General features: G+C 48.6%; 1 pseudogene; it reads left to right on the top strand.

The window, feature by feature from the left end:
* LOC119457087 (CUGBP Elav-like family member 4) overlaps positions 1–18842 on the top strand; it is a 41741-nt pseudogene that overhangs the window by 16174 nt on the left and 6725 nt on the right.

The following is an 18842-nucleotide window of genomic DNA, read 5'->3' as shown; positions in this document are numbered from 1 at the left end:
TTTCTTGCCTCATTATTTTCTCTCCGCCACGCTTTCCTTCTCGATGAGCGCGTACTCGGCTGCTAGTGCCGTTCATTTGTCATGGCGCTCGAAGAGACGCAACAACACGCGCCCTCTTGCCCGCGCTCTCTCCCGCCCCAAGGAGAGGAGAGCCGCCTGGAACGGGAAAACTGCGTGGGAAAAACGCCTTCCGGGAGTGGATGCGAGTGGCAGAAATGAGTTGTACTACACGCGGCTCGAGCGGCGCGGTTTTTCTCGATTGAGTCGGAACGTGGGCATGGCGTGACGGATTGCATGCAGGCGTATCGAAAGCGCGCGCTCCCTCGGAGTGTGGCCATATCGTGCGTGGGCTGCTTCTGGCCGGCCATTTTGCAATGAAAGAGGATGGCGCGTCATGTTCCCCACGCGTTTGGCTCGTATTTGCCGTTGAGATTTTGAGCCCTTCTTAGCTTCAGCGTACGCGTGGCCCAGCGCTGGTGGATGTTGTTTTATTCCTCTATGGTGCTATTCGTGAGCCTTCTTATTTGTGTGTGCGCGCGAACACATAACATTATAAAATACCTTAGAAAGGAGACCGTATTTTCTTAACGACTTTTGTTCTCAATGTCTCTTTGTCCATGAATTACTGCCTTTGGTAATATTATGTCCGCCAATGGCTGGCGCCTTTTCTAGCGAACTGCGTGCGCGCCCAAATTCCTAGAAAGTGCTCACTGTCGCGGAGCGTTCGTGTACTTGCAAGACATCACTAACAGAGTCAAGCCTTAATGGGAAGCGGACGTTTTTTACCGAGTAATGTGCTCTGACAGCTTTGTGTTTGCATCGGGGAATGCTTAATGAGCTTAATCACGATGTTGCAACAGCGCACAGAAAATAGAGGCAAACAGAAATCGACTGCGAAAAACGCGTCTCCCAATTCTTGTTTTTACGTTGTCTCGTGCTGTGTTGCACACAGCGGACGCCAGCAGACATTCCGCACTAGCGGCGCAACGCAGAATTCCAGGCGCTAAGAGGAAAATTGACAGTGTCGCCTCCGCAACCTGAGCGCCGAATCAGCGTGACAATTAATTATGCTTGCTGAAAGCAACATTTACTTCACTGCTACGGTAAAGCAAGCAATGAGCGTCTTCGGCGCGGAATAAAATGATCAAGCAGAATACGGTCGCTAAAAACTACATGCCATCGCAAAAACATCAAAACCAATCGCGCTGTCTTCTCAATTTGAACGCCATCCATATTGAGTAAAAAACTGCCTTGGCCATCGCATATGGTTTGGCTGTTCGCGCATTGTCGCAGAGTCGCAGAGTCACGCGGCACGCATTCTGCGGGTTTCGCCGACGAAGCGTAAATTGCATGGATGTGTTGTAGCGTGGTCGTGGATACACAGCGCGAAGAAGGACGTATATAGCATGCGAGCACCATGCATTTCTACTAACCCGCCCAAGTTGCCGTGCCTGTAGTTTTTATGACGCACTATTCCATCTGAAGTTTCAGTTTTCTAACTTTTATTTCGGCGCGGCTGTACTTTCAATCAATTTTTATCTCTCTCCACCCGACTTTTTTTCAGCAAGTGCGTTTAAAGCGTATTTTCTAAGGATTTAACGTTGTAGGAGCCAAACGGCAGCTCTAGCTTAGCAAGCTAGCGTCTTCTGTCGTCATCTGGTGCCTTTTTTACTTTATTAATATATTTGTACTCCAGCGGCATGCAGAGCTCTCCGTGGCAGCTCAGCTTCTCGGTGCTTCCAATGCGCCGACGTCTGGAAGGCTGATGTCGCCTGCCGTGTTTTGTGTGCACTGCAGGCGCCGCGACTCATCCGGTGAACGGAGCGCTTCCCTCCCCGACCGTGACCAGTTTCACAGTGGCTCAGGCGAATGGACAGGCGGGTGAAGTCTACACAAACGGCATGCCTCACTATCCATGTGAGTATCTGGGTGCGAACACGCACAGTTGCCGGCCTAATGCTCAAAAGCAACCAAAAAAAAAAGAGCGAGAAAACCTGCTTCTCTACTGGAACCTACGAACATCCGTGATGACTTCAGCACTTTACTGCAAAATAACCGCTGACTCTTTTCAGTGCAATGAAAACAGCAACGCCTGTAGGATCCGAATTAGGAAGTAAGGACAACCACACAAGTGCTGTCTTACAACTGATTATTTACGACGGCAGACATCACCATACATATAAAGCAAATTAAAAGGAAAACGGCAGCAGACTTGTATACGACCTTGCAAATTCGCAACTCAACAAGAACAGGCCAACACAGAAACCAATTCTTTCAGCTCTCAACATTACTATACCAGGCTTCGGGATATCGCGCTGATATCGCACAGCACATTCATATCAGCAACGTCTATCACCTTTACACACTTGACAATGCACAACCAAATGATACTTCGACTTGTTCACTGTTTTTGTGTTCCCTGTGCCTCCATATATTGGGCTTCTTACTTCGTTTACCGTGTCTTCCAATTCCCGCTCTCTTCTTTACAACGAAATCAGTATACTGGTCGCATAAAATTGTTGGAGCTGTTTCTTTTACAAGTTAAGCGGCATAACAATTATAACATGCAATAAGTGAAATGCAGAAAAGGCTGACAAACATATGGCAAAGACATGGTGATAACATGATGATGCGTTATGTGCAATAAGTGCAATACGGAGAAGGCTGACAAACATATAGTAAAGACATGGTGATAACATGATGATGCATTATGTTGTTGTTGTTGTTTTTTGCAGTTACTGATCAATAAGATTTGTTTTCGCAAGAATTTTTTGTCCGCATTATACGTCGCTTTTATTGACGCAGCTTATACAGGTTGTTTAAGCGTATCCTGTAGTGTCTCCTAAGCACAGTGTCCTTCCTACTGCGCATTTTTTGAACTACCACCACTATTTTTCTCAAGTTATTTTTGTTTTAAACGCAGGATGTGCGCTGTATATTTATAATCATTTGTCCTATGCTGGACATTCGAACAAGGCGGAAAATCTAGTGATGATGATGATGAATTACAACATACCTAAAAAATTTTGAAATTGAAGCCGGCTAACCAGTGTTGGCGACACCTCCATAACTAGGAATCCTGAGTGGGACCATTTTAAAAAATCCGTCCTCTAAATGTGCCCCTAAATGCATTGGTATTTAGCACTAACAAATTCATGAAGAAGATTTTAGGTGAGAGAGAGTCACATCTGGCACGTCAATGTTTCGGGAGCACGTTTAGGTCATGGTTACCTTGAAATTTGCATCAATTTCGTGAGTCATAATAAATTACATGCGTTAGTCAGTGATAGGCTTCCATTCCATAAGCACGGTGTGACTGAAGGACATTTACTGCATGGTTGGTGAATCGCGAGTTATTGATTAGCTTATGAGTGATGGTCAAGTGGTTTCTAACATTCTTCTTTTAGAATGAGAAGCCCCTCCTCCTCCTACGCCCCCCCCCTCCCCCCAAAAAATTAGATAAACAAACATACAGGGCTAAGCTGCTAAACGCATTTTAATTAGCACAATAAAGTGTGTTTACGGTGATGCTTGCTGTGCTGCTCAGGCAGGTCGCACGTCGATAACACATGGTTAGGTTAGCACATAGTCATGATTTTGGTTCTCTTTTACAGTGCATTCCGGGCCTCCCGATGCCGTTCGAGTTATACTACAAGAATTGCCCAGCCACCTTCACACAGAAGGTAGGTGACTTCTCGTATCAAGTTGTGTTCATAAGTGGTGGGCGAGTGAGCGTTTCAGGATAATCCGGATTTACAAAGTCTTTCGTACGCACGAACCCTTCATATGAAGTGCCACTGACGGTTGATAGTTATGACGAAAGAAGTGTCTGCAAGATAAGCTGATTATAACAGTTCTTGTGAACAAAAACATTGCGACACAAAGTAGTTCATACGTACAGCAACGGTCTGAAGAAAAAAAAACAAGAAGGCACCTGCTGATCACGATAGCAAACATATACTTACTCGCAAGTCAGTTCTGCAGAAGCCGTCAAGCTGGAGGACAGTCCGTGAAAGGGAAAAATTGTCATCCACCCAAATTGTAGCAAACAAAGGAAATCCGTACGAATTTCTCAAAGAAAGCTTCGCAGTTAAAGAAAATCCCGGACCAGGCCGAATTTTTCTTCCACTGCGAAGATCTCTTTTTGGTAAACCGATACGGGTTTCCTTTGTAGCTTTGTGCTATGATTTGGCTAGGTGACAATTTTGTTCTTTCATATACTCACTCAGCTGTCAATTGCAACAATATTTTACGCATTAACATCCTTGTGAAATTATTCCTGGTATTTGATTACGATGTAGAAAGAATCTTAAAGGAATAAAGAAGTACTGTGCAACAAGAGCTTTCATAGTCAAGAGTTGGCGCGCTGAAAAATTCTCAGCTACATAAATGAAGCAATAGCTAGCAACACCTTCTGATACGAATAGTGTTTGTGACACATACATACAAACATACATAAAAAATTGTGGGGTTTTACGTGCCAAAACCACCATCTGATTATGAGGCACGCTGTAGTGGGGGACTCCGGATACTTTTGGACTACCTGGGGTTCTTTAACGTGCACCTAAATCTAAGCACATGGGTGTTTTCAGCATTTCGCCTCCATCGAAATGCGGCCGCCGTGGCCAGGATTCCCGCGACCTCGTGCTCAATAGCCCAACACCATAACCACTGAGCAAACCGCGTGTGGGCACGCGGTGGGCACGCGCGGTGCCCACCGTGCGCGCGCGCGCGCGCACACACACACACACACACACACACACACACACACACACCACACACACACACACACACACACACACACACACACACACACACACACACACACACACACACACACACACACACACACACACACACACACACACACACACACACACACACACACACACACACCACACACACACACACACACACACACACCACACACACACACACACACACACACACACACACACACACACACACACACACACACACACACACACACCACACACACACACACACACACACACACACACACACACACACACACACACACACACACACACACACACACACACACACACACACACACACACACACACACACACACACACACACACACACACACACACACACACACACACACACACACACACACACACACACACACACACACACACACACACACACACACACACACACACACCACACACACACACACACACACACACACACACCACACACACACACACACACACACACACACACACACACACACACACACACACACACACACACACACACACACACACACACACACACACACACACACACACACACACACACACACACACACACACACACACACACACACACACACACACACACACACACACACACACACACACACACACACACACGTCGATCAAATCAAACGCTGTCGACTGTAAGCATTGTGTGCCTGCTGACACTGGGTGATATGCGGGAAACATTCTAGGGGGATTACTTTCAGCAATACGTTGACGTAACGTAACATCCGTCGCGGTGCCTCACTCTAGCAACAGGTTTCTGTTAAAGGGCCCCTCACCACATTTGGGAAATGCAAACAGAGACGCATGTTGCGTATATCATGCGCTGACGAGCGCGTCTTCGCAGTATGAAACCGTTGAACGGCTCGAAAACAACTAGAATTTCAAAACGAAAGCCAATGCTCCTTTCCTGGCGGAGAAGCAGTCACACACATAAAGACATCTCTACGTCAGGCGCACTGCCTGCAACGTCGCCAATTATGGATCTTGACTTAGGCAAATCATCCATTGCGAAACGCGCAAAACCGGCACGCGGCTTCTCGGCTCCGGCATGCGAGATCGCAGGGAAGAAATGTAACTTTCGAATGCTAGTCGACACAAAGGAAGAAAGTGGCTGACTGTATTGGCAGTGAAGCTCGCCTTCTGGCAGCATGGCGACGCAAAGTTTGTTTCTCCTGTCTCCTTCAGTATTGAATGAATTTGAAAAATTACTGCGGTAGGACGATCCCTATATAGCGCTTTACAGCTTACAGTGTACTATATTCAAAATTATTTATGAGCCCTGGTGAGGGGCTCCTTAATATCATATTTCCGTTGCCCGTACTGACCCAGTGCAGTCGACAACTACACGACGTGGAACGAACACTGAGGCTAAACACTGTTCTCATGGATAAAGACACGTGTGAGCGAAGAGATGGCGAAAAGTCACTCGCTAATCTTTACGTTGGTCATTTATTTTGCGTATATCAAAGGTATATCAAGCAAGGCAGAAAGAAGATGTACGCAAAACCCTTCAGGTGAAGCCCGTGTGACATAATGACAGAGGAGCTTCAGCTACATAATTGAAGCAAAGCTAGCAACACCTTCTGATACGAATAGCTTTAGTTGAAATCAGACCCAACTAGTAGAGCTTTTCACTGTCGCAGCTTGAGAAGAACGTTAACATGGAATGCGCCTGCTGGCGAGTACTTTTCGTGACGTCTGGTTTCGCTGGTTTATCCAATAGGTGCCCATTGAAGGTGATTTCGCTGAAAATCATTTGTTCTGAATGGGGCACTGGCAAGACTTTGCTACCTGGCAGTGTGCATGTTGCAGTGTCACTGTTTTGCATTTCAGTGAGCAGTAGTTTGCCGAAGTCTGATGACCTCACATAGCATACCGGGAACTAAGAGTAATCTACGATCTGAGGATGGTGCTAGCGCGTGTAGCCTGCGTAGCACACATGTGGTGGGCACGTAAGCGTTCGCGCTAACCGGGTTCCACCGTTCGCGTGTGCCAGCGCCCGGGGGTCGGACCAACGCGGCTCCCGTGCGAGGTTCGCTGTCTGAGATCCCCGTTGTCCCGCGCTCACTCCTCGCAGCCCAGGCAGTTCCGAACGGCGACGCCCTCCAGCCCGCGGCCTACCCGGCGCTGCAGCCTTTCGCCGGCATCCGTGAGTCGCTGTTCTTTTGTGCTCCGCGTTCGACACGTCGCGCCTAACGAGAAGGCGCACGCCCTCGGTCAAGCGAATCTAAGACATTGAAACCCCGTAAAGTTTTGTGCAACTTCGGCCGCATTGAGGGTGTGGATGCACATGTACCTAGCATTGCTGCAAGCCCGTTCGCTTTCTTTGTGGGCGGGGACACCACCAGCGAGTATTCGCGGAGGTAAATCGGAGATTCAACTATCACAAACAAGATACATGTGTTGTGAGCGTGCATGTTTCCTCATATTCCCTGAGCACAGTGCTACGCAGGAGATAGTACAAGGCTCACTGAGACACCTGTGACATGTGGCCACTCCCGTGCTCATTAGAGCGCTGTGTGTGTCTGCTGCCTTATTTTTAGGGGTTTGCGGAGGGCATAGCAAAAAATTAGACCCATTCTCTTTTATGTCTGTCTTCTCTTGTACGCGAGTAAATGTAAATTGCACGAGTTGTATGCTGCCTTTCACGAAACGCTCGCTCAATGGGGTCCATGTATTTATGCCCGTGTGCTGGCCCCGTCGCAGTGCGAAATCTCAGTTACAGTTCAGGTAGAAAGTCTGGCAAAATGATAGCAAGCTTCCACATCAGCCGCTAGGTGAAAGGACTCGCTTTCGCCGCATTTAAAGCTGTTCTGTCCAGAAAAGATCGCATGTCCTTGTCGCTTCCTAGATTGCCATTTTTTTAGTTTTATGTATTGACAGGTGTACCTCGTTTATGTTTTTCTGGTGATTGTCTTTCACCGGCTGACCACTGTTACAAAATTATCGCTTGGCGCAAGACGTGCCTTCCTGTATCGAAACTTTCTCGAATGTTGTCGCCGATTCTTTAGCAAAATAATCCTTCTAATCAAATTACGTGCACCAAGCTAATAGTGGTGCAGTGATTCAGTGGAATAATGATTCTTCATTGTCACGACAAACCCTCCCAGCCTGCGTGTGCATGTGAATTTTCAAAATAAAACTCGTTTGTCGCTCACGGGCATTAGCAGGTTCTTCTTGTAGTGATGCTGGAGCTCTGCTGGCTAAACCCGGCTACGCTATCGCCTAGCAAGCTATTCGTTCCGCATGCAAGCACCCCTATATGAACATTAATTTTTATATTTGCTCAAACCCAGAGCTGACAGAGATGACGGCAAGCGCAGAGGTTCGGGCTTTACGCGTCATGCCTTCAAAGGAGTGGAGTCACAAAGTCTCTCTGGGAAGCACCACGTCCTGCGCCGCAACAGCTTGCGGATTCTGCGTTTGCGGAGTGCGCAAACATTTTCACTCGTGCAGTGCACCTTTTATAATAGGCAAATGCGAAGAATGTAACGTAGAACGGCATGTATGGTGTAGGCGCGAGAGACTATAGCTGAACGGCGTTGCGATGGCAGCACTCGTTCGTTACTAGGAAACCCTCGGTGCAATGCCAGAACACGGACGCCTAAAAGGTTGCACGAACAAGCTAGAGCGTGGCGTAGCTGTGTTTGATGGTGGCTTTCCTGCCGGCGAGCAGACGCCTATTTGCCTGTTAATTAGCGTCGCGCAGCCTAACGCGCACTCTGTAAAACGCGCACAAGCAGAACATGTGGGCTCGCTGTGTGGCACGGCCTGCCAGAGTGTCCCTGGTCCGCAGTTATGAATTGCGAAAAGCTCATTAATGTGCTCTTTCCCGAGGCCTGAAAGTGTACAATTTGCATATGCTAATTTTGCGACGCTCTTCGCGGCCGCGTGTACAGCTTGTATACTGCAATGTACGTATTTACGTTTGCCATCCCCCAACCGCCTTTTCTTTATCCCAGAGTTGAGATATTCTCAGATCCTTTTGCGCACATGAGTAATAGGCAGTGACACAAGGAGTAATATTATATGAAATGTATGCTGTGCTTGCCGGGGTGCGGTGCTTTAATGCCGAAGCCGTCGAAGTTTGAGTTGGCGCGAGGCGCAATGAGCGACTTTAATATGATGGACAATACGATTATTTCCCGACACGGAGGCACAATCAGCTGCTTTCCATTACAATAACAACAGAAAACGCGATTAGCGAGGCTTTCAAACTTTCAACGCTTGGTTTATAATTGCAGCATCTGTAGTAGCTCCGTTAACATAATTTACGAAATGGGGGATTACGGAGTAGTATTAACGTTGGTTATGCTATCAGTTTTGTCGGAGGCTACTACGGAAGTGTGTCAGCAGTAGTCATCGCTGTTTTCAGAACGTGTACAATATAATACATGCTGCCAACTTTGTAAGAACAGCAACATTTTCTGCATGATTTCCCGCCGTGGTACTATCGACCAGAAAAGTTTACGGACCAAGGGATCTGACAAAAAGCTGAATATCTCCGCAGCCTCAAAACGCAGCTTGTTTTTCCCACTTCCAGCCTCTACTGGTATATGCAGAAAACATTGTGATGTACGGTTTTACTGGCTACTTTTAAAGGCTGCTCGGATATTTAGCGTTTTACGTGCATGCCGCGGGCAGCGCCCGCGGCATGCACGTAGTTTTATTGATAACTTGACGGCATGGTGTCATCCGTGCGCCCATTCGGCACCCTACGATTGGACAGGATCCAGATGTGGGCAGGCGCCGCCAAGCAGGATGGCCACCCGGGGCTCCGACAGGAAATGGCCAGGCAGGTGTATCCGAGGCCGCATGCTGCAAGTGTCTATAGGCGCTGGAGTTTGAGGTATACAGTAGCGGCGCCTGATGGCGGCAAGAAAAGTTTGCTGGGTAGTATCAGGTTGGGTTACGGTTTTAGCCACCATAGTGGGGTAGTAGTGAGCCCTGGCTGCAGCGAAGCACACTTCTAGCCCGAGTTTTGCGTCTATTCGCATGTTTTTCTGCCCTGTTGTGAGTGCGAAAAGGCTCGTCGCTTGTCACAGACCACTCTGCGAGCAGGCCATAGCCTAGTTTTACAAAAACGGACGCTCCGTATGCCGTGGGACGTAATGCTGGAAGCAGAAGAAATTGGCGACGCCGATCCGACCGAGAGACCTAGCTCAGCCTCGAAAAAGCGTCACCGACGTTACTGCTGCGTCGTGGGCTACCACGAGCAAGAATCCCAACATCAGATTCTACCGTTTTCCTTCAAGGCCTCATGCAACGGAGTGTAGGGCTCGCTGGATAACTTCATTACTCCACTTCGAGCAGCACAAGTTCGCGAGTTAAATGTGCTCATCCTTGACCTCAAGCCAACACGTTAAGGCAGCGCAGCAAGGTAGTATTTATTACAGCTAATCGATGTTCGAGCGCTGTCATTAATAGCTACGTCAAGCGAGCAGCGCACGAGCTCGCGCTGCAGCGCGATTTGCACGTACGTTACTGCGAGCTCATATGCATTGCATCAGTTATTTATCAGTTGCTAAAGGGACCGATGGTCTCTACTACAGTGCAGATATGACTACTTGTTTAGCGTCAACAAAGATTGCAGGATGGCCGCCCGAGTGTCGTGCTCGTCGTGCACTCCAGCAGTCACGTACATTGCGGCGGGCTGAAAGACCGCTGCCGGCGCGGCGCGTACCGTCGTGCGCTCGAGCAGTTCCGTACACGCCATGTCTGCTTATCGCTGCTGTGAATTCATTTATAGCAAGCATTTCCTCGCGTTTGTGCGCCTGAATCTAGCAGCGTGAAAACCTTACCTGAAGTTCAACTTCGTACGTGACTCGCTTCACTTGCGATTGACACCGCGCTAAAACTTCGCCGCTTATTTCTTGAACGGCGTACACGTATTCGGTGTTGCATAATTTCTTGCCTTTACGCAGCGTGCCACCCCTGAAAAAAATATTTGGCTCCCGATATTCGCTGTAGACCGTGGCACAACACAAGCGAAAGTGGCAGGTCCATATTGTAAACGTGCTTTCCGAAGCAGACGCCCGAGCTTGGTAACCAACTACCCAGCCCAGGGCAGAGGGCGCTCTTTAGCACCATTTTCGCAGCGCCCCCTGGGCAAAGCAAGAGCTGTATACGTGTAGTGACTTGTGGCCAAGAAGACACAGAAGGATGGCCAGGAAGAGAATATGAGGCTCGGCCGACCGCGCCTCTGGCGGCGGCTCGGCCGAGCTCCCACCAGCTGCGCGCTACTGCGCATGCGCCGTGACGTCATCCCAGCGTTTCGTCTGCTGCGCGCTACCCTGGCGATACCCTGGCGGGACAAGAAACTCTCGTCCAGCAAGTACGTCGAGCAGCCATGACCAGTGGAGTCCTGGAATGAGGACACCACCCACTCGTCCTCAAGATCAACGACCTCGATGGTCTAAATAAATGTTGTTTTTTCTCTCTCTCTCTGCTGCGCGCCGCCCGTACACGTGCATAGCTTTCGCCCCACTTCCCCTACGTGTGCTCGGACTGCAAGTGCTTCGCGAGGCGTTCCCGGATGCCATGGACCACGAGGGAATGCTTATACACTTTGTATAGCCATGACCAGCTAGGAACCAATCAGCTCCGCTGTGTCTTTAGCTTTGCGCCACTAGGGCAATCATATATCCGTTGTAATCAGGCACACAGCATACAGCTCAGCGCTCGTTTTCAAAAGAAAAACCACAAAACAAGAATCAAAACCACATGATGGATGATAAGGCGCGTGTGAGCAATGGGAACACCCTCCGACGCGTTCCGATAAAGATTAGGTTTGCAGCTACTTCGAAAGGGGTTGACGTCATTCAAAACCCTTGTGTGAAGTGCAAATCGTGTAATGTATGCTAATGATGTCTGCGAATAATGCGAAGCACGTTCCTTCTCCCGCGTGTGTTTCCTGGTAAAGATTACGGTTGCGTAAGCTACTCCGAGTGGAAAAGTACCCAGCAGCATAGAAATCACGTAGTGATGTCACCACGGTCTAGCAACTCATTCAGTTCATTCCAGGCTACCATGGGTAGACCACGGAAAGTAAAGACGCCAGAAGAACAGCGGGAATATAATGTCGTTGTGAAGTAATACAGGGTGTGATTAAGTACATTTCACTTTTCTCTCGTTTCACTCTTTGTAGAGCCACGGGTGTGAATTCAAGTGACCTCACAATGGGTAATCGTTGTGGGTGTCGTTTACAGCTTCGTTGTCCAACCACTTTCACAGCGTGGATTGGAGCCACACTTTTTTTCAGCTTTGTTTCGCACTTTTCTTAGAGTTTGGTGTATTTTTTAGGTTTGAGGGATAACCAGCGCTTCAGTAGCCTACATTTGGAGGATTACTACATTTAATAAACAACAGCAAACGTTGCGTCAACCTTGTTGATTACATAGCATGAGCTTGCTTCCATCAAAGTTCTTTAGTCACGTCATTTGAGAAACTGTGAGAAACTGTCCATGCAGCTATTTGGGTGACATCTCCTTCTTAATTCAAAATATCAAAGTAGCGTACCCCTTCTGAGTAAAACCCAGAGAGGTATTTGTGATGGTAACAGTGGATGCTTGCGTAAGCCGCTTCGGCCACGAGCCAAAGGTCCGTATTCACAAGAACCTTCTCTCGTAAAACGGTCTCCTTATTGAAACGCCAGCCGCTGCGGTGGCCAGTCACGGACGGCGCTTGCGTAAAGAAAATAACTGTCATTAGAGCTCAAAAAATACAGCATATAGAAACGCTCACAGGGAAGTGTACAACACAGGCGCCCACTACGACCTTATCACTAATACCACTTACCATTACACCAACAAAACTTTACCCTGACCAGACGGGCAAAATATCGCCAAGTGTCGTGTTGTGTTCGTTTTTAGCATTGTGGCAGACACCGCTATTATCGCTTTTCACGCAAGGCTTAGCGGTTAGTCAGCGCATTGCTCTGGGAAAGGTTTTCAAAATCGTTTGAGACCGAGATCGTTCTCAGGGCTTATATGCTGCATTCGACAAACCTTCCTTACGCCAGTGCCGTCTGCGATTCGTTATCGGCGCGGCAATCGTGCCGTTATTGCAGGTAGTGCGATGCGTAATACTGACACTCGCGTAAGCGCTCTAACGTTTCGGGAATATTTGTGAGTATACTGGCCCAGTTTCTGATGCGAGCGCCAAACGCGAAGAGCAGCGCCGTCTGCAAGCCCGTGCTCATTAGATGAGTATGATTCGCCAGCTAAACTAGCTGCAGCATTCGTTGAATTTAAAGAAACCTTGAAATAAGCCTTTTTTTTTACGCCTCCCCACTGTATTCATCTTTCACACTGATTGTTCGACCAAAACCGGAGTGCTACAGGATTTTCGTCCTAGGAGCAACGCTGTCGTCGTTATTGTGCCGGTTTCGATTCCACGGCACGGCATGTGGACCGCGATGGAAAAAAAAAATAGTGTGTAAACCAAACGTTTATATAAACGTCCGTGAACAGGTATTTATTTTCACGTATAAGAGCCACACTAACTTCAGAATTACTCCGATATCTTCTATATGTCCGTCGACCGCTGCCTTACTTTAAAATCAGGTGTTGATTTTCTCTTATCGCACGACTTGGAACACGAAACAGCCGCGTGTCAACACAAAACCCGGTGGTTTTCTCTAAAGGTTTAGCGTATCTTGGTCTTCATCGAGGTCTGGGTAACGTTTTCTTTTCTTTTGAATCATATAAACACTGCTGAAATTTGACCTCTCTGGCCAGCAGCAGTGCTTTGATGTTCTCCATGGTTGCGGTGTAGGGTACAAACGAGGGTCACAACCTCACTTGTGGTCATCTTCCCGCAGCCACCTACCCTGCGGCGTATGGCCAGTTCGCCCAAGCCCTCACACAGCAGCCGGCGGTGGTCCCCCAGACTCAGCGAGAGGGTAAGCGCCATGACGCAGCTCACTAGGTGGAGCGCTCAACGTTTGTTCAGTCTTCCTGAAAAGCTGGACGTCATCCAGTATGCCCAAGCGCCTTACAGAGGGCTCTAGGAGCACCTTTGAAGAAAATAAACCACATACTACACGCAAGCTACTCTTTACGGACGAATTGGTGTGCGCCGTCATGGTGCCTCCCTGCGTATAAGTTAGTATAACTTCGGCGCAAGACACTCCACGCAGTGGTTTAATAACAAACTGCGTTCAGGGACAGGATGCCGATAAAAAATGTGGAATGCCATACTTCGGGGGGATGGACGGTAATTTCTTTCAGCAGAAAACGTATGCGTGTTTTATTTTGTGGCGATGCTGTAAAACATTGGCCAGCACGTAATAATAATAATAATAATAATAATAATAATAATAATAATAATAATAATAATAATAATAATAATAATAATAATGCGTTTAAACTTGAAACTCCTCGCCTAAGCTACAGCCACTTTCATGTCCGAGATATACATGCCCAAGAATGACTTCGAAGAGCCGAAACTGCGAAAAATGTGTGTGCCTCGCGTCCTACCTGTGGACCCTGCAACTGGAGGAAGAATTCGGCACTTAAAGGACCCATAAACCACCTCAGATATTTTTTGAACATTTTAAGCAAACACGCGCATCGAGTTCAGAATGCCGTCACGATCAACGATGCAAAACGCTGCAGCGCTACTACGCGCCGCGGGCTTGCCAAAACAAACAAACAAAAAAAAAAAAAAAACGTCCTTTTCTCCTGGCTTTTCCGGTATCCCCAGCGGTCGTCATGATGTCAGTAGGGTGAATCTATTGATGTCAGCGTCGGTGAGAATACCCATTGGTCGAACGAGAACCTACGACTTCCGGTTTGTCTGCTAGCAGGTACGCGCGCTCTCTGCTCTTCCTCGTCGTGTTGCTCGCTTGTGCGCCCTTGCGAAGCCCGCAACGCAAGTGTCAAATCGCTCGCGTTCTAACATAGTCGTGCTTAACGGTCTGATTAGGTAGGTAGCAAACTTTATTGACGTCCTGAAGTAGTCACCCCTCGTTTTCATGGAGGGAGGACCGCGGGCCGCTCCCACGTCGGGACGGGAAGGCCAATCCTCACCGCCGCATCGTGGGCCTCCTGGACTGCCTTGAGTTGATCGAACCAGTCATGACTCTTTATCAGCTGCGCGAAAATAGTGCGACACTAGAGAGGTTTAGATTAGGGGGACGCAAGCGTAGGGGCCCCCTAGCGCTTGCGTTCCCCTAATCTAAAGCTCTCTAGTGTTGGCCTTTCTAGACGTGCGCGCAACACAGGGTCCTTAGCGGCACGCTTCGCATGAGCACGGGCCGGCACGGCAGCCACAGCGGGTATCACGTTACCGGCACGGTAACTCTCCGCACGCCGTTTGCCATTCGCGGGCCGCCGTTCGACAGTGGCTTTGCTCGCGAACGGCGAGATTTTATTGCCGTACGTAGAGAGGATGAGACTGAGACTCATTTGTGCGGCAGCCTCACCGCCGCTGATCGCTCGACGGCGCCGATATCGTCGCTAGGCCTTTTCCGGTTCCCTTCAAAGCTAAAACGGACGGCGCTTCGAAATGAAATACCAACGCTCACAAGCCGCAATATTTTCTTATCGTTGTTATCGCTCTCCGCAATAATTGTACACAAAGAAGAAAAAATGTCACAGTTTCGCCCTAAGGGCGAACGAAGCAATGAATGCGATAGCAACACAGCAATGTCATACGAAGTAAGGTGAGCGGCTTTGGTAGCAATATGAATTGTAGTAAACATGAGATGATTAAGTAAGCAGGTGTGCTGCGGCGTAAGTAGACAGACATGAAGAGAGACTCGATGACCACGAGAAGGCGCGTGTGAAACGGTGGTGTTGATGAGAAGCGCTTCCCGTGGGCAGCGCGTGCGAAGGGACACACCTGTAGCGCTGCACTGCCGATCCGGGCAGCATTGCATGTGTAGCGTGCGTTGGAAAATGTGGCCCGACTATTACTAACTGAATGAACAAGCGTGGTGTGAGCGCGCACAAACAAACATGAATAGATCACACTGAATGACTGCAGACAACGACCGTCAAAACTCTGGCAGCAAGCGGATACGCCGCAGCGGCGAAGGTACGTGCGGTCTATCGCTTCAACGGAAACTGAGCGGCGAATGCACGCGGCGCATAAAGGTCAGAGCCGTGTGGAGATAAGAGACGGTGCGAGCGAGCGACGAGCGCGGTTGTTGGCAGAGTGGAAGTGAGCCCCCCCCCCCCCCCCCCCCCCCCCGGCTCCTTCCGGCGCTGGCTTCCCGCTTCCTTGCTTGCGCGTGGGAGATTGAGTGCGTTCGCTCTCCGTGATAGCGCGCGTCCCCGCACGCCTCCGCTCGGGCATACGGCACGCGGCGAAGATTTTATCTATAGGGAACCTCACGGCGACGGCGACGCCGACGGCAGAAATCCGGTTGAAGTGTCCATATAATTGCTATCGCAATAAAATGCGCCGTCGGCTACGATGCGAGCACAACCGAGCCGGTCGTCTCCCGTCGGTAGCCGTGCACTGCAGCTGAGCTGTAGCCGATGTTTTCGTCGCCGGTGGCGGAGGCGCGCAGTTTCGCAGTCGTCGATTGGCCCGTTGATCGTGCTGCGGGCGGTGCGCTGGCCGAACTGCTGTCTACTTTGGACACCTCTCGCGCGGCAGACGTTCTACGGCACTGGAGGCCGGTTCGCCGTCGGTATATTTGCCGCTAGCGTGGACGTACCTTAACCGGAAATAGCGCGTTGGTGATGACGTATGTCACGTGACATTTGGAGGAGCACTCGGCGAGGAGGAGAGACCAGCCGACGAGGAGATTGGCGAAGGAAAGAGCGAAACGAGCGAGGGCCGTGTTTTGATCATCAAACGCGTGTAACTCCGCTATTACGGCACCATTTCGAGAAATTCCCGCGGCTACGTGTTGGTTGTAGACTCGTGCACAACTGCAACACCACAACTAAATTTCGACCTCTGGGTGGTTTAGGGGCCCTTTAAGTGAGGGACTTACGCAGTCAGCTTCTTAATTTCGGGCCAGATGCTTAAATGGCGAACTACGTGAGATTATTCTGAACTGCCGCATTCTGAGAAGTTTTGTAGGCAGGTACAAAATACGTGGACACTTGGAAACTAGTACACTAAACCGAACAACTGATTATTGACCATGCTATGACATCAATCAATCCATGTTTATTGCTGAAACCAAGCGGGTGTGCTCCGCTGGCATGGTGGCCTGCTATTGCCTGGAACTAGACGGGCGATATCTAGGCTCTGCTATGGCCAGTCACTGACGACGTGGCAAGCCGCACTCTCATGCGTGGCACCCATTGTTTGACGCTGCGCAGGTCCTGAAGGCTGCAACCTGTTCATCTACCACCTTCCTCAGGAGTTTGGAGACGCTGAGCTGATGCAGATGTTCATGCCCTTCGGCAATGTGATCAGCGCCAAAGTCTTCATCGACCGTGCCACAAACCAGAGCAAGTGCTTTGGTAAGGCCATCTATTTTACAGACCACCTTGTAGCATTGTTCATATCAATAATTGTCTGCATAGCTCTTATTTGTTTTGCTGCATGTCTGCGGCCATCAAGTTTTACTGCAGACACGTGTTCTATGAGCGGTATCCTCATATGCGACAGTCGTACGGCTGAGCAGTATCTGAACTTTTGGACGTTGAATTGCAATTGTCATGTAAGAAATCTGTATACTGTATACACTGTTTCGTTCTAGAAACCCCATACGTGTATTCAAAGCCTGTATCATAAATTAATACGCAATGCTTACTTGGGTATTGCAAGTACCACGCTGCTGTAGGTGGTGACGGCTTGCTGATCTCTCTGCAGGCTTCGTCAGTTTCGACAACCCAGCGAGTGCACAGGCGGCCATCCAAGCAATGAACGGCTTTCAGATCGGCATGAAGCGGCTCAAAGTTCAACTGAAGCGTCCCAAGGATGCCAACAGGCCCTACTGAGCGCCGGCACTGCCGCGCGCTGCCCCAACCTCGTAGGGATGCCCATCGGGGTAAGGACTCGCTTTTTACATTCCGGGATTAGAATAGCCGTTTGGCGCGCTAGTTTTTGCTCAGTTTCTGTCACTGCCGGCTCCTGCAATATGTATAGTTCTTAATCGAAATATCAATGCTATAGGAACAAATGCAGCATTCACAGCATGAGCACCAATCACAGTGAATGCCCGTGCCGGAAATATTTATATAGTACTTCGATAACACAGTTAGTACACAGCGTCCTGAATATTGTGTCCGGTAACCTTTTTGATGGAGTGATTAGGACACATAGGAAGGGGAAGATATAAATTCTTGCGTCGTGTTTCCAACTGGCTGCAATATTCTAGTTTATGGTATATTTTTTTCATAAATCTGATTCTCTTGAGACGAAGTGTTTAATAGTGCTTTCCAAAGGCGAACAGAGTCGCTTGCAACTGCCCACGCAAGCTTTCTCGAGGGCTCGATCTGGCCTTGAGCTGACACCGGCGAGGCACGACCACATTTATAGGTGCCGCTGGTCCTCGAGAAGAAAGCGTCACAATAACGCTTAACCCTTCCTGTACTCACTTCTATATGCTCAAGACTATCTGCCTGAGCATAGATATTTATAGAATTTATAAGGGTTTAGTAGCCTCTGTTGCAACCTTGCTGGCTCATCACACCTGCGCTTTCACATTTTGAATCGTTCAGAACTGAATGTATTCTGAAAATTGAGATCATTGTGCCAGCGATACCTTGATTAACTTAACATTTAATTGGTCAAGCTAATAGGCGTCGTATTAAAAATGTCTACCCTTCTTATATTAGCTTACGTTGAGAAAAATGGAATATTAAGATTTAATGCATTATCTTCATAAATGCAGTTTCGTTATTCAACATGCGGGAAAGCAGTGAAAGACGAGCACTGGTATGGTTATGTAGTAGCGAAGTAGCTCATATCCATAGGTAATTTTTTGCAATTATTTATCACTTATCTGACGAGCATATCATGAAAACAGCACATTTGGGGAAATTCGCGCAGTTCAGCCCAATGCTATTCGTAAAAGCACAGAAGCAAAGAGAGAAGTTATGCACTTTTCTGATATTGTATCGCACGTGTCAAAAT

Source organism: Dermacentor silvarum, chromosome 6 (genome assembly GCF_013339745.2).
Source record: "Dermacentor silvarum isolate Dsil-2018 chromosome 6, BIME_Dsil_1.4, whole genome shotgun sequence".
In the NCBI taxonomy this organism is placed as follows: domain Eukaryota; kingdom Metazoa; phylum Arthropoda; class Arachnida; order Ixodida; family Ixodidae; genus Dermacentor; species Dermacentor silvarum.
Note: the sequence above shows the minus strand (reverse complement) of the source record. Positions and strands in the feature narration are given on the sequence as shown.